This window comes from Cervus elaphus, chromosome 8, assembly GCF_910594005.1.
Source record: "Cervus elaphus chromosome 8, mCerEla1.1, whole genome shotgun sequence".
In the NCBI taxonomy this organism is placed as follows: Eukaryota; Metazoa; Chordata; class Mammalia; order Artiodactyla; family Cervidae; genus Cervus; species Cervus elaphus.
Genome location: NC_057822.1, coordinates 55227001 through 55244513, shown reverse-complemented (window position 1 = coordinate 55244513; position 17513 = coordinate 55227001).

Genomic DNA, 17513 nt, shown 5'->3' with positions numbered 1-17513 from the left:
TTCATGGGATTCTCAAGGCAAGAATACTGAAGTGGTTTGTCATTCCCTTCTCCAGTGAACCACATTTTGTCAGAACTCTCCACCATGACCCGTCTGTCTTGGGTGGCCCAACACGGCATGGCTTAGTTTCATTGAGTTAGACAAGGCTGTGGTCCATGTGATTAGATTGGTTAGTTTTCTGTGATTGTGGTTTCAGTCTGTCTGCCCTCTGATCCCCTCTCTTAGCGCCTACCATCTTCCTGGGGTTTCTCTTACCTTGGACATGGGGTGTCTCCTCTCGGCCGCTCACTGCTCCAGCACTATCGCCACTTGCTGCTCATAGATACCTTATATAATAAGGCATGGTATTCAGATCCTGCCTTCCTCACTGGCCTTGCCTTCCATTCTCCAGTCTTTGCTCAGTGCCCAAGCTCCTGGGATCTAGCTCTCCATCATAGAATGTACCAGGCTTCTCTCCCTGCTTTGTGCTTGCTGCATGCATTCCCTGATGCATGCACTTGGGATGCTCTTTGCAAGCTATTTAGCCTGAACAAGTATTACACGTCCATTAGGTCTCAGCCTAGATCCTCTCTCCCCTGTGATGCTTACCTAATTCCTTCATGGATATCGTACAGCCTCTTCCCTTGGGCAACCACCAAACTTTCTCCATATGCTATGACTAGTGCATATGAAGTATGAGTTACAGAGCTAAAAGAATGTGTTATGGGGTCAGACTGCCTGAGCTTGGCTCTCAGCTCCATATCTAACTGGAAAAGTCACTAAAATAATGGGAGCCTCAGTTTGTTGTTGTTAAGTTGCTAAGTCATATCTGACTCTTTGTGACCCCATGGACTGGAGCATGTGAGGCTCTTCTGTCCTACACTATGTACTGGAGTTTGCTCAAAGTCATATCGCGATACCTTACCATCTCATCCTCTGCTGCCCCCTTCTCCTTTTGCCTTCAATTTTCCCCAGCATTGGAGTCTTTCCCAGTGAGGTGGCTCTTTGCAAAAGGTGGCCAAAGAATTGGAGCTATAGCTTTAGCATCAGTCCTTCCAATGAATATTCAGGGTTGATTTCCTTTAGGATTGATTGGTTGGATCTCCTTGCAGTCCAAGGGACTCTCAAGAGTCTTCTCCAACACCAGAGTTCAAAAGCATCAGTTCTTTGATGCTTAGTGTTTTTAATGGACCAACTCTCACATCCATACCTGACTACTGGAAAAACTATAGCTTTGACTAGATGGACCTTTGCCAGCAAAGTGATGTCTCTTTTTAATACCTGTCTAGGTTTGTCATAGCTTTTCTTCCAAGTGGCAAGAATCTTTTAATTTCATGGCTGCGGTCACCATCCACAGTGATTTTGGAGCCCAAGAAAATAAAGTCTGTCACTGCTTCTACTTTTTCCCTTCTCAGGGCTCAGTTTACTCATCTGTAAAATGGTATTATTAATAATATCTACCTCATTGGCTGTGGGAAAGATTACAAACTACAGAGAAGGCACTTGGCACAGTGCCTGGACTATGTTGTAATGATTGACTTGCATGGCTAGCCACTGAATTAAGGGACTATAACTTTTCATCTTTACATACTCTGCACCACTGTAGAACTTGGCATCGCATCCTTGAAAGTTTATTGACTAAATGAATGGATAAATGAATGCTTTAGAGAGTAAATTCTGTTACCTTTTTATAATTATCATTTTTCAGGATAGTAGTTCCAAGAATGGGCCTCAAAGTCATGCAAAAAGCCAATAAGCATTATTAATTCAAGGAGCCAATATTTTTCTTATTAAAATAAAGAGTCACTTCCTGACTATATTAATTGTATTATCAGCCCTGAGAAAGATTAATCTAAAAGCTATGAGGTCTCTCAGCAATGCAGGACCTTGTCTGTTTCCTATAAGATTTCTCACCATCATAGAGATGACAGTACTTCTGATCTACAGAGATTGAGGACTAATGGGATAATGCATTTCATGAAGGATTCCTAACCACAATATGAGTGGGAGCAACATTAAAGCACGTTTTTATTATCTTGTGAAATATTATCTTGTGAATTCATGTTTTCTATTTGACTGCTTTTCTCCCCCTCGACAGAATTGTGGTTCCACTCAAGCCCAGGCACATGCGATGCCTTTGGAGTTGTGTGGTGCTGACTCGTGTCCTCGGGGACTGTAAGTACTAAGGGTGATGCTGTTCTGTGCATCACCCCGGAACCAAGACTCCACCATCAGAATGAGACGATGCCTTACTCCACCTGCAAGAGAATGGGATTCTATTGGCATTTTGCAAGTCTGAGTCCAAGCCAGACACTCTGGCAGTTATTTGGGAGAATAATATTTGTCCTGCTTATCTGCAAAGGCTGCTGGAAGACTCTAGTGAGCGATTTTATAGAGTACAAAGTGATCTACAAATACAAGCATTTTTATTATGATTGAAAACACATCTCATCTTCTACTGGAACCTCTAGATAAAGGAATGTTGGTATGATAAAGAGCTAGAGCTAAAGGGGGAAAAGTGCTAAAAACCTAATTACCAAATATGGCATTAAGAGAGTAATTACTTGATTAATTAATGATAGGGGCCCTATGTTTAAAGTCTTTCAGTTATACTGACATCAACCATCTTTGCCTATCAGGATTGGCTTATTTCTGCTGACGAAAAACTACCAAACCACTGAGGCCTAACTGACATGTGATTAATATGGACTCTGTAATTGTATGGTTGAGTTTTATGCATGAAGCTGTATCCCTGATTTTTCTCCCTTAATTTCCTTCTGTTTAACTGTTGGTTGTAAAACAGTTTTAAATATATCTGCTGAGCATGAGTGCAAGTTTTGCAACTTGAAAAGTGCCTGAGTCAGTTTGGGCATTTCATGTAGTAAAATAGACTTGGGGGAACTCATAGTCTGAGAGATGGATTGCCACTTGGCTTCTACTCCCAACCCTCCTGGCTCTTTCCTGCAGCTGCTCACTGGCACTGAATCTCATCTGTTATCATTAAGCACATGCATAGCATCAGTAGTGGCAAAAGGCTTAATCACTTTCTTTTTGCCAGCCCATCTGATGGCCCTCTTCAACCTCTTTCTGGACAGATGAAGATGATGACAGCTGCCAGTCTGGTCTTCTCAGCAATCATTTACCCTTTCTGTTAGTGGCACCTGATTTCCTTTTGGGACCCTACCCTTCCTCCTACACTTTGCCTGCTCATATTCTCTGTGGTTCAAGTAGAGCTGATCTCATTTCCCTTGCTCCAGGGCAGGTCTTACACAAATAGAATCTCAATGATTGGTTTAAGGATGGGCATGTGACCCAAGCTGAGCCAGTGAGAGGCACCCCTGGGACCCAGGTGGCACTAGTGGTGAAGAACCCCCCTGCCAAAGCAGGAGATGCGAGACACAGGCCGCAGGTTCTGTCCGTGGGTTGGACAGATCCCCTGGAGGAGGGAATGGCAGCCCACTCCAGTGTTCTTGCCTGGAAGATCCCACAGACAGAGGAGCCTGGCGGGCCATAGTCCACTGGGTCACAAAAAGTCGGGCACGACTGAGGCGGCTTAACACACACACACGTGGGGAAAGAACAGCTCTCTCTTTCCATTAAGCCTAGAGTTTCTGGTCTCTTTGTCACAAACAAAGGAGAGTTCAGCCAAGAATGCAGACAGAGGAAAGGAGAGCGAAGAGATGGAGAGAGATAAACTCTGTGGGCCTTGTTTGAATATGTGGGTTTGGTCATACCTGAAGACAAACCTGATCCTGTGCTTTGCCATTATATGAACCAGTTTGAATAGATTTTTGTCACTTGTAACATAGAGTCTTGACTCAAATGATGCTGCAGATCACCATACCTTCTGCCTCAGCATTTATGTTCAGATCCTTAAGAAAAATGAGAACGAGACAGAAAGAAGTCAGTCTGCAGGAAATAAGATTCAGTGTTTTAGAAATACTTATACTTTTTTTTTTTTTTTGTCAAGCTGCGAGGCATGTGAGATCTTAGTTCTCCATCCAGAGATTGAAACTGTGCCCCCCTGCAGTGGGGGGCAGAGTCCTGACCACTGCACCACCACAACAGTCCCAGAGATACATATACATTAAAAAATATATATTTCCTCCCCTAGAAAAAGTGATTGGGTCCATCAGACACTTTCCCTTATTTTATTGGAGTGATCTGATTAAAGTGATTCTGTGACATCTTGCTGGTTGGAGAATGGCTTCATTCACTGGAGGAGACCCTGCAGTTCATTCATTCATTCAATGATGGGTGTCTACTTGTGTGAGGCGATAAAGATGTGTCAGGTAAACAAGATCTCTGTTTACCTAGCAGAGATTACAATCTAATAGATTTTAGTGAATCAAGAATCCAGGATACATAGACATAGAGAAAAATTAACAGATTTTCATAATACCCTTTATTGATGGGTAGGACCACCTGAGGATAGATCCTATGACTTTGAAGGTATGTTCATAATATTATTACAGAAATATTCATGCTTCGATATTTGTTTTACTCTATAATGACCCTCAGGTCTTTTAGTTTTTATTCTTAAAAAGGAAAAATTTTATTTAAAAGGAAATTGAGGCAGCTCAACAATAAGAAGATTAGAAGGACTGAAAAATATGCCCCCCACCCCCCAAGCCCCACTAATCCTATTACTATAAAACAACTGACTTTCTTTGGGGCTACTAAGATTTTTGCAGATTTTGGGCACCTTTACTCCAGTGAGCTACAAACACTTTATATGGTTGAGTGCATTTTATTTTCCCCAGCTCTGCTGATTGTATCAGAGGCCAGAGTTATATTTCCCAATTCACAGAGGGGATAACCAATGGAGAGAAGGCTAGAGTTGTCTGAGGTATCACAGTTGGAGGTTGAGACAGATACTGATCTACTCTGGTCCTTATGAGGTCTTTCAGTGACCCTCTCTCCACTCTCAATCTTGATTCACCATTCCCCAAATATGGAATCCCCAAAGGCATTCCATGCCTTTATCACCACTGTTCTTTATCCTGGACTGTTTGTACCTCTGTGTCCCTTCCTCTCCTGAATTTTCACCTCTAGTTGTCCTTCCAGACCTCAAGAAAAAGCCTTCTCTTTTCATAAAGCTCTCTGAGATCTTTCCTAGATAGAAGCAATTTCCTTATATTCTCTTCTCATTATATTTGATTTATTCCTGCAGCTTTTTTTCAAACTTAGTCTAATATTTATTTACATACCTCTCTCTCCTGATGGCATGTAAACTCATTTAGACAAGGAAAGCTGCCTGGCTCCTCCTTGTGACTCTGATTGGGTGTGCTGTTTTGAAAGAGAATTAAATAAGTATTTGCTGAATGAATGATGTGTGGGTTCTTTCACAGATTAAAAACGAGGCTAAATACCTCCTGCTCTCTCTCCACTGAGTCTTGCAGTGGCTGTTCCCTCTCTGGGATGTGTGCTTCCATCCCCTCACTTCTGCCACTGGCTAGTTTACAGCCCGCACTAAGAAACACATCTTATAGTTAACTCATTATAAACATATCATGAAATATTAACCTTTGCTACCTGAAATATGTTCTGATCAATACTCTATTACTCTATTCTGTTTCCTTCTATCCTTTTCTCTTCTACTGTGCTATTGTCCAGTCTATTATTTCATTTCAAAAGACATTGGTTGTGGCACACTATTTAATTTCCTTAACCTAATTAGAGTTTACAAGAAGCATTGGCCTAGTTGATTCCTACTTATCTTTCAGATCTCTGTTCACAAGTTGCTTCTTCAGGAAAGTCTCCTGACCTCCAAGGCTAGATTGAGCCTCTGCTAGAGCCCCCTCTTCTTCAGAGAATTTAACCATGTCTTCTTGTGTAATTGTTTGGCTATCTTTTTTCCCCATTAAACTCCAAGCTTCATGAGGGTGGGGCTTCTTTATTTTTTAATCATCATATTCTCAGTGCCTAGTACAGTGCCTGGGACCCACCTATGCACATTAAAACTTTGTTGAATAAATTACCTGGGTATTTTTAAATTGATGGATGAGAGGCTGTCATAGTCACATTTGCGCTTTAAGTAGATCTCCTAGGCTACATGCATTTCATTGTTCAAAGGACAGATGAAGTTGGGGAGGTGCTGAAGGGTGGAAGGCCTCAATGCCAAGAGGCAGGGAGATCAGTTTGGGAGCCAATATAGAGGGGATCTGGACTAAGGGACCATCAGTGGTGTTGAAGAACTAAGGACAGGTCCCTGAGATTGTTTGAAGGGAAAACTGAGGGAACATAATGATCTGTTTTGGGGGTGAATCCAGTTCTTGTGAATTCTTTTCCATCATGGTCAGACAGCAGGAAGTCACCCTTCTGGCTCTGGGTGCCTCCCAAGCTGAAGGTCTTCCTCATCCTGGGGTTTTGCCCCTGGAGGGATGCAATAAAGGTATCACAGCCTGTGTTGGGTCTACTGCCTCATAGCACCATTCCAGGGGCTAATTATACCCTGGCTCTCTTTGTTTTCTCCATTGATGTTAGTTTTAAACCAATTAAGATGGGGAGGGATTTCAAGTAAGATTGTGTCTTTATTGATCAGTTTTACACTAACGTCTTAGTTCTTAATTAAGGGAGTCCAATGCTCTTGTCTACAGACACAAAGCCTCCTGAGCTGACCTAACCCACAGCAGAGGAAAGGCAGGCTCCCATGGCACTCAGTTTAGAGATGCAATGGCAGCACGATCCCTCAGCTCCCAGCACCAGCTCTGGACTGGACTGTGTTTTCTGGCAATAGCTCTGGAACCCAGGGCTGTGTCTATGCAGTGTGACTGAGACTTCTCTCGGTACTAGATTTGGTATCTGTGCTCGTCATGAGGGCACATTGCCCAGCTATGGTTCAGACTGTCTGTGATTATTCTAATTTGGTTATTCAAACAGCCAAAATAATGACTAATGCAACTGACAAAAATATTTTTGGTGCACAGTGACATCAACCACTTGACCACTGACCTCTGTTAGAGTTGGAAATCTTAAATCAAGCACAAAAGGAGCAGTCCATAGGATGAGGAGATATTTATCAGAGGCCATCCCATCTCCTTTTCCTAGGGTCATGCTATATAGAACAGGGGCCCTCTGGCTGTATTTCTGCCAGTGCCCTTTCCTCTGTTCATTATCTCTACCTCTCTGAGATACACCCTTTCCCCCTTCTGGGTTGACTATGCATTGAACTGTTTCTTCTTAGATAAACTATTTTTCTCCCAAGATAAATCTCATTTTATTATGTGCTGTCCATATTTCTAATCCACTAAGTCCATTTATATTATCACTTGGCCTTGCCCGATGCTTGGCCTACTTCTCATTTCAGTGTTGCCATGACTCCAGAGTTGCCACAGAACAAGCAAGGAGCACACTTCCTTCCACTACAGAAAAAGGAGGGGAGAAGAGGAAGAAAAACCAATGAGGAGAAAAATGGTCCTCTGTTTACTTTCTGTACAGGACCAGCTGTGGTTTCATACAAAATGTGTGGAAAGAACCAGCCATATAGAGAGTAATGATAACAAGTACCATTTGACTGTTTTATATATATTAACTTTCTCAGTTCTTACAGCCACTCTCTGGAGAATGTGCTGTGATCATCTCCTTTCAGCTGAGGAAACTGAGGCACAGAGAGTTTACACATAATATGCCCCAAATAAGTGTGCTAATGTAACTACTAAGTGATTGAGTGAAGCTAACATATAAATTATACAGATTCTAAATTTTAGTAGCTTTCAAATTTTCCCTTTTTAAAAAATATTTATTATTTATTTATTTGGGTTTCCCAGGTGTCTCACTCATAAAAAATCTGCCTGCCAAAGCAGGACAGATCCCATGGACAGAGAAGCGTGGCAGGCTACAGCCCGTGGAGTCACAAAGAGCCGGACGTGACTGAGCATGCGCTCACACTCACGCTGTATTTTGTTTATTTGGCTGTGCCGGCTGTTAGTGGCAACAGGCAAACTCTTAGTTGCAGCATGTGGGATCTAGTTCCCTGACCAGGTATCAAACCTGCCCCCATGCCGCACCCCCACCCCCTGCAATGGGGGCACAGTCTTAATTCCTGGACCATGGGAAAAGTCCCTAAAATTCTCAGTTTTTAAGCTCAGGTGTCAGACATAAGTGATCTCAACTGTTACACAGTCATTATTTAAAAATGGGCGAGAGAGCGTGACCACACCATCTTGGCTCATTTGCTCTCTCCCCACAAATAGACTCACAGATATAGAGAACAAACTTGTGGTTACCAATAGGGAGGGAGGTGGGATGGATTGGAAGTTTGGATGCAAGCTATTATATACGGAATGGGTAAGCAACAAGATCCTACTATGTAGCACAGGGAACTATATTCAATATCCTATGCTAAACCATAATGGAAAAGAAATTTTAAAAGAATATATATATACATATATATGTATAACTGAATCATTTTTCTGTAAAGCAGAAATTCACACAACATGGTAAATCAGTTATCCTTCAATAAAATAAATCTTTTAAAAGCAAAATAATTATGATGCACATGAATTTGAGTCCCTGTTTTCAATTCTGCTTCTCTAGAGAAAAACCTGACTAATATATATCATATATATATATACTATATTAATCAAGAAGGTATTTCTAATTTCTAAAAGTTAAGATTTTCTTTTGATTACTTTTAAATTATTCATTTCTTTTTCATTGGCTGAAAAACTTTCTTTTTTTAATTGACTATTAATTTAACCCTTAATTTTTTCCAAATAATATATTCTTTGTGGACAAATGCATAGCTGGTTTTCATAAATATTCCAGGGACATAAGAAAAAAACAAGTAGTTCTTGTTTGGTGGATTTAGGATTGAAATATACCTATAATTTTATTATTCACTTCCTCAATCTCCAATGAGACAGTTAATTTAGGTAGGTTGATAAGGAGTCCAGAGTCCTCAAGGAGGAAGTAGTCCAGGCCCTCGAGAAGGAGAAAAGTGTCCTGGGCTCTCAAGGAGGAGAAAGGGACAAACATTTTTTTCCTACATTTTTTTCCTACATTCCTTGTCTTAGTCACATAAAACGCTTTTTCTTTAAGACCAGAACTAATGTCTCAAGGCTATGTTTTCCCTTAAACTCTGTACCAATGACAATATAAAAACAATGTATCCTGCTTGAGGACTTGTTTCTCCTTCTTAAGAACCTTCTGACTAATCCTGTCATCTTAAAATGTATGATGTGGGAGTGGGTCTGGTAAGACCTTTCTATTGTCAGTTCTCAGTTCAGTTCAGTTCAGTCTCTCAGTCATGTCCAACTCTTTGTGACCCCAGGGACTGCAACACACCAGGCTTCCCTGTCCTTTACCAACTCCCGGAGTTTGCTCAAACTCATGTCCATCGAGTCAGTGATGCCATCTAACCATCTAATCCTTTGTGGTCCCCTTCTCCTGCCTTCAATCTTTCCCAGTATCAGGGTCTTTTCAAATGAGTCACTTCTTCGCATCAGGTGGCCAAAGTTTTGGAGTTTCAGCTTCAACATCAGTCCTTCCAATGAATATGCAGGACTGATTCCTTTAGGATGGACTGGTTGGATCTGCTTGCAGTCCAAGCAAGGGACTCTCAAGAGTCTCCTCCAACACCACAGTTCAAAAACATCAGTTCTTTGGTGCTCAGCTTTCTTTATGGTCCAACTCTCACATCCATACCTGATTACTGGAAAAACCATAGCTTTGACTAGATGGAACTTTGTTGGCAATGTCTCTGCTTTTTAATATGCTGTCTAGGTTGGTCATAGCTTTTCTTCCAAGGAGCAAGTGTCTTTTAATTTCGTGGCTGCAGTCACCATCTGCAGCGATTTTGGAGCTCCCCAAAATAAAATCTACCTTTAAAATAATGAATTGAAAAGTGTTCTTTTTGTATTCTGGATACATGTCATTTATCATGAATTGTGGATACTTTCTTCCTTTTTATGGGTTTTCTTTTTATTTTCTTGATGGTGTCATTTTAACCACAAACATTTTAAATTTCAAAGAGTCCAATATTTCTAATATTTTTATCTGTTGCTTGTGATTTCAGTGACATTGCTTAGAAATCATTGCTTTACCCAAAGTCATGCAGCTCTACTCCTATGTTTTCTTCTAGGAGTTTTAGGTATTATATTTATGTCTATGTTCCACTTTTCTTAAGTAGGAATCCCACTTTGTTGTTTTGCATATGAATATCCTCCCTAGATTCTTTTCCTAAGGTGTTGATACACTCTCCGACTTCCAGCATGTTCCTATGCATTTTCCATTCATTCTAATAAGGGAATAATCTTGGCTGGGAGTAGAATCTTGGTTGCAATCTCACAGTGTCTGTGGCTGCTATTTTACTGTTTTTCAGCTTCTATGGTGGCAGTAAAGAAATCTGATGCCATTCTGATTATTTTTCCCTTACAGAGCTTGTGTTCTTTTATTTTAGTTTTTTTAATTTATTTTTAATTGAAGGATAATTGCTTTACAATATTGTGTTAGTTCCTGCCATATAGCAGCATGGATCAGCCATAGGTATAAGCATGTCCCCTTCCTCTTGAACCTCTCTCCCACCTCACACCCCACCCCTCTAGGTTGTCAGAGCACATGATTTGAGTCCCCTGCACCATACAGGAAACTCCCACTGGCTATTTAATTCTACATATGGTAATGTTTCAATGCTATTCTCTCAATTTGTCCCACCCTCTCCTTCCTGCATTGTCTCTGCAAGTCTGAGCTTACATTCTTTTTATTTGAATGCTTTTCTTTTCACCCAAAGTTTGGAATATTACCAAGATGTTTCTTCATGTATCTCTTTACTCTATAGTCCTGACAAAACTCAAAGAGTCTTATGTGTTACAACTCTTCTTTGCTTCTCCTGGAGCACCCATGTTTCACATACTGGGCCTTCTGGATATATTCTCCACGGCTCTTAAGTTTTCCTTCATGATTTCCATCTCCTCACATTTTTCCTTTGTGTTTTGAAATATTTCTTATAATTTGATCTTCCAGGCCATTAATTTGGATCTCAACAAAGACCACGCTCTATTTTGATTTCTTTCCTGAATCTCTTAGTTGAGATTTTTTGACTCCAGTAAGGCTATCTTGCTGTTGTGTGTTTTGTACGTGAGTCTCCATAAGTACTTGTTATTTTTTATTTTATTTTATTTTTAATTTATCTTTTCAGATCATGCTTTGCAGCATGTGGGATCTTATTTCCCCAACCAGGGATCAAGCTCATGTCCCCTGCTTTGGGAGAATGGAGTGTTAACCAGTGGACCACCAGGGAAGTCCCCAAGTACTCATTATTTTTATTTAAAAAAATTATTAATTTAATTTAATTTAATAAATTAAATTAGAAATTTATTTTAAAAGTGTTGACATTCTTCTTCAGCAGCTCTATTTCACTGTACATGCATTCTGTGTCTTCTTATGGATATTTCCATATCAGCAGAAACTCACATTACCCACATCTTCACTAGAGCCTGCTGTCCAAAGACCCCAGAAGCCCTTAGAAGTGGGAGAGGTAGAGAGATTGAATGCATGCCTGAGAGAGTGAGGGAGTTTGGATCATTATCTTCCAAGGATGCTTGCAACAGGTTACACCACTTCAGTTTCAGTTTCTGATCTAATTCTCTGCCTCTTCAAGCAGAATGTGTTCTCTTAGGCCTGGGCCTGAATCCTATTTGTTTTTGCACATTAACACTTGGTCTAGGGCGTGGGACATAAAGGACTTTCACCAGCTATACTTGGAACGCATGAATGCAAATGTGAAACTCCAATGAATAATTTGATCAGGACTCAGGAAATTCATCTAGAATCTTGCATTGCCCACAGAGTCTTTGACTCTGGTAATTTAAACAAAGGAGATTTTATTGGAATGATTTTGAGATAGTCCAAGGATTGAGAAAGTAGAGAACTAGGCCTGGAAATGGGCAGGAGGCAAGGCAGCCCTTGAGGGCCAGGAAACTAGAAGTCAGGACTAACCAAGCAGTAGAAACACTATGATCAGTGTTACATTACTGAGGGAATGTCCCCCAGTCTTTTTAAAAAAATTGCTCACTCAATATTTAAAGCCCTGGAGAGACTCTATCAGCTATACAACAACCATGGCAGGAAGGATTTGATCTATTGGCTTCTGGAGTGGGAGTCAGGCATCTGGATTTCCCACCTCAAAAAGACAAACCCACAAAGAAAGGTAACTCCTCCTAAGGGCAGGGTGTGTTAGGGAGGGGGGCATGGTGCCGGGCGACCACAAAACAGCATGTTTCCAAAAAAGGAGGCTTTTAGAAAAGAGGTGTCTGATTTCCAAAGTAGTGCAAATGTTCCCTCTCTGAAGCCTACCTTTTCTCCCTGCTGTTGGAGCCCCTAAGAGTACTGCCAATGCTGGAGTGAGGGAGGGGAGAGGAAAGGGTAAATGAAATGCTATCAGACTCATACCGGCCCCCTCCATCTTCCAAGCCCTGCTCTTCTGAAGTGGGACCTGTTCTCTTGGGAGCCAGGGGAATTCTCAAAACTGGTTTTATGGAGAGGCAGGTGGGCTCCTGGGGTCCTACAATCAACCCATCTCTCATAAAAGCAGTGTAGGTATGACATTTAGGTTCTTAGATTAAACAGACTTTTGTGGGTTGGATTGAGATGTTAGTCACTGAACAGTGTTACTAATTTCCAAACAACCTTCCTTTCCCCCTCTCTTCTTTTCTCTGCAAATGTTTATTGAATGTCAGTCATTGAAAACCAAAACAGCCCCTTTTTAAGCTCCAGTACTTTGACCACCTGATGCGAAGAATCATTGGAAAAGACCTTAATGCTGGGAAAGATTGAAGGCAAAAGGAGAAGGTGGTGGCAGAGGATGAGATGGTTAGATAGCATCACTGATTCAATAGACATGAATTTGAGCAAATCTTGGAAGATAGTGGAGGACAGGGGAGCCTGGCATGCTGCAGTACATGGGGTCAAAAAGAGTCAGACGTGGCTTAACGACTGAACAGCAACAACATGGAACTTCCAGTCTAGTGGGAGAAAACAGATATGAAACAAAAAAACCACACAACTGAGCACGTATTTGTAAACTGGTTCTGTACTATATGCAATAAGTAGTGTCATGACAGAGACCTACTTCAGATGGGGGAGATATGAAAAGGTCTCTGAGGAAATGACACATTGACTGAAGACTTGAATGCCTTAGGCAAATTGCTTCATTCCTCGATTTCCATCTCATCACAAAAAGTTCTGTCTTGCAGTTCTCAACCCTGGGTAGTGTTCAGGCGTGTCATTTTGCTGCTGTTGTTGTCATCACAATGATTCAGGGGGTATAACTGAAAGTCTGTGTACAGAAGTGTGAATACTAAAGGCTAACAAGGGTTCTGCATAATAAAGAAGAATCCTGCTTGAAATGCTAACAACATCATCTGAGAAGCCCTATAGGCAGCCAGCCTCATCAGGAGAGCTGCTCCTCAGCGTTTGTTGCTCTGGAAGTGATGGGATGGAATCAGATTGGCACAGCTTGAGTCCCCTGTCCACTCCTGAGCCAAGCACAGTGACTCAGAGTGGGAAGGGGTGAAACTGCCAAGGCAGATAGTGGTGCTGAATTTCTGCTGGGCTGGTGGAGAAGCTGATGGCCATTACGTGGGTGAGAAGGGCAGTTGTGCAAGATGAGGCTGGATAGGGAGGCAGGGCTGATCACTCGGGGCCTTGTCAAAGATTCTGGATTCCTCCTGAGTGCCCTGGGAGACCACAGACAGGTTTCAAGCAGGGGAAGAGGATGGCATAATTTGTGCCAAGCTTCAGAGAGTGTACACTAAATTTTAGTGGGGACATGACTGAGTGACTGAGCACATATGGGCTTCTTGCCTAGACCTTCCTCCGTGGAAGAAAGACTGTATCTCCTCTGCTTCTTTTACCTTCTCCTTTCTTCTGTCTTTTTAATGAATAGATTCCATTGTCTTCTACCTAGAGATAAAGGACAAAGGCAGAATTGTGCTCTGGGAAAGCACTATTCTTTCATAGGCCTTTATCAAGTGTGGTTTTCTGATCTGCATCACATGACAAAATCTGCTTTCTGCTCTGGAGATGAGAGTTGGAAATGAGCAAGTGTTCTTATCCTAGGAAGTCATTCTTTTAATCCAATTAATTACCTAGTGGAAAATATCTCCATCCCAGCAATGCTTATGCTGTGATGGCCAAGTCCAGGGCATCGCCAACATATCTTTGCAAATTTCATTAGCAGTGGCTATTTCCGTTTTCTTCTAGGTCATTAATGAGTTTGTTAAATGAGGTCAGTTCCAGCACCAGCCTCTGACATGCCCTAGTGGACCTTTTGCTTCCAACCAGATGTACTTCCCATTTATCCCTGATTACATAGTATTTTCACCCTGCCAGCAATCCATTTAGATGAGAGCATTCAAAAACAGGCCGATTTAATTTGAAGCACAACTTTTACGGAAGTAGTTGTCAAATGCGTTTCTGATGCCCACATAACGTTACTGTACTCTTGTCACCTGCTCACTCTTCTGTTCTCTTTTATACTTCTTCCTATTGCTTTTTGCCAAACAAGTTTTTTTCAATTGTAATAGAATGCACATAACATAAAATTTACTACCTTAGCCATTTTAAGTGTACAGTTCAGTAATGTTAAGTATATCCATACTGTGGTGCAAGTAATCCCCAGGACAATTTTATCTTGCAAAATTAAACTCTATACCCATTGAACAACCATTCTCATTTTCTCTTCCTCTAAGCCCCTGGAACCTACCACTCTACTTTCTGCTTTTACAAATTTGGTTACTCTAGATACCCTGTGTGAGTAGAATCATAGAGTATTTATCTTTTTGTGACTTACTTATTTCACTTAGCATAATGCCCTCAAGGTTCATTCACATCGAAGCATGTGCCAGAATTTCTTTCCCTTTAAGACTAAATGATATTCCATTATATATATATATATATATATATATATATATATATATATATATTCCATCATATATATATTCCATCATATATATATATTCCATCATATACATATATTCCATTATATGTATCTACATATGTCTACACTAAATTTTGATTGTCCATACATCTGTTAATGGACACTTGGGTTGCTTCTCCCTTTCAGTTAATGTGGATATTGCTGCTACGAACATGGGTGTACATTTCTTTCAATTCTTTTATTTATAGACCCAGAAGTGAAATTGCAGAATCATATGGAAATTCTATTTCTAATAGAATTTTTTAGAGACTGTTATACTATTTTCCACAGGGGGTCACCATTTAACATTCCTACTAACAGTGCGCCAAATTTTCAGTTTCTCTATACCTTTCCCAGCATTTGTTATTCCTGTCTTTTTGACTGTACCCAACCTAATGGGTATAAAGTGACATTTCATGGTGGTTTTGGTCTTCCCAGTGGCTCAGATGGTGAAGAATCTGCCTGCAGTGCAGGAGACCTGGGCTCGATGCTAGGTTGGGCAGGTCTCCTGCAGGACGGCGTGGCAGCCCACTCCAGTATTCTTGCCTGGAGAGTCCCCATGGACAGGGGAGCCTGGTGGGATGCAGTCCTTGGGGTCGCAGTCAGACGCGACTGAGTGACTAAGCACACAGCATGGTCCCTGGTGGTGCATCTCTACAATGACTAGTGATGCTGAGCACCTCTTCATAGCTTGTTAACCACTTGAATATCTTGTTTGGGGAAATATCTAAGTTCTTTGCTCATTTTTTAGTTAGGTTTTTTGTGTTGTCATAGGAGTTCTTTATATATTCTAGATATTAATCTTTTTATCAGATATATGACTTGCATTTCCCTTATTCCATAAGCCACTTTTTCATTCTGTTGATTGTGTTTTTTGATGTATAGAAGTTTTAAATTCTGGCTTAATCTCCTAATGAGTTTTATGATTTTAGAAATTATCATTTTTCTTGTAGAAATTACCATTCTGTGTATTTGCCACACTTTTTTTCTCTATTATCCAATTCTGATACTTCACCTTCTTTAGGGTTAGCATTTCTGAATCATAACTGTTGGCATCAATTTCCACAATATGAAAGGAATCTTAGTAATGGCTTGAAATTAGAAAAATAAGAAGGTGGGATAGGTAGTTTGTTGCTTCATTTGGAAAAATTAAGAAGTGACTGGGGTGAGTGAACATTAACTCTAATAATGATCTTTAACACTGCATAACATTCTATGGCCAATCTTGTCTTTTCTCCAATGATCCTGCATAGAAGAAATTGTAATTCCCACTTACAGGTGAGAAAACTGAGATTAAAGAGAGGTATCTTGTTCAGTTTCACAAACATTACAAACATTCTTCTGTTCTGTGCAACACCTCCAAAGAGATGTTTGGAAACCCTTCTGAAAACAAGTGAATAACCTCTTACCTCATTCCTCTCGTTTGAGCCCGCCCTGTGCTACAAAATTGAGACTTGCTTACCTGTCAGAGCAGGCATTGCGCTGTGAACTTCACATGCCTTAGTTCATTGATCCACCTCACTGTGCAAGGCAGTCTGAGGCTCAGAGAAGTTAAAGAATTTTGCCCAAGATCACACTTCCAAAAAGTGGTAGAGCAAGAATTTGTACCCAAGCCAGCCTGATTCCAAAGCTGCTTCATCCCAAGTTTAGATCACAAAAGAGACCTTGAGTCAGAACATACTCTGCTTGCTGCTGCTGCTAAGTCTCTTCAGTCGTGTCCGACTCTGTGCAACCCCATAGACGGAAGCCCACCAGGCTCCCCAGTCCCCGGGATTCTCCAGGCAAGAACAGTGGAGTGGGTTGCCATTTCCTTCTCCAATGCATGAAAGTGAAAATGAGAGAAGCCGCTCAGTCGTGTGCGACTCTTAGCGACCCTATGGACTACAGCCTACCAGGCTCCTCCTTCCATGGGATTTTCCAGGCAAGAGTACTGGAGTGGGGTGCCATTGCCTTCTCCGATACTCTGCTTAAACTATCCTTATTATAAAGTACCTCAAAAGACCCTTTGTTGATCAAATTATTTTGCTTAGACTTTCAGTCCCCTTTCATTTGTTGTTTGTTTTAGAAAGGAGTTATAGTCTCAGATCTCTGCTCTGCAGTGAACTAGCTGTAAAACTGTAGATAAGTAGCAAACTCCTCTTGGCCTTAATTTTTTCATCTGAAAACTATCCATTATATCACGTACTTCATGTGGTTGACTTGAGTAGTAAATGAAATAATATATGCACAAATGCTTAGCAGATAGCCTAGCCCATGGTAAGCACTCATTAAATTTTAGCTATTTTATTAATTTATCAAATTTAAAATACATTTTATAAACAAATTTGACCCATATAGTATATAGCATATACTATATGTCCTTCTCTGAGTCCTTCATGATTTTTCCTTGTTAAACAGAGTACATAAAAGGAGACTCACAGTGAAATCTTTTGCTGGAAAAGTTAACTACAGGTAGGTTCTGCATCAGGACTTGATATTGCTGTAAATTATTAAAAAGCCTAAGCAATGTTATAGACACACAGTACTTATTCTCTCACATAAAAAAATCCAGAGATAGGAAATTCAGAGCTGGTATGGCAACACCATGAAGTCTTTCAGACACAGGTTCTATCTC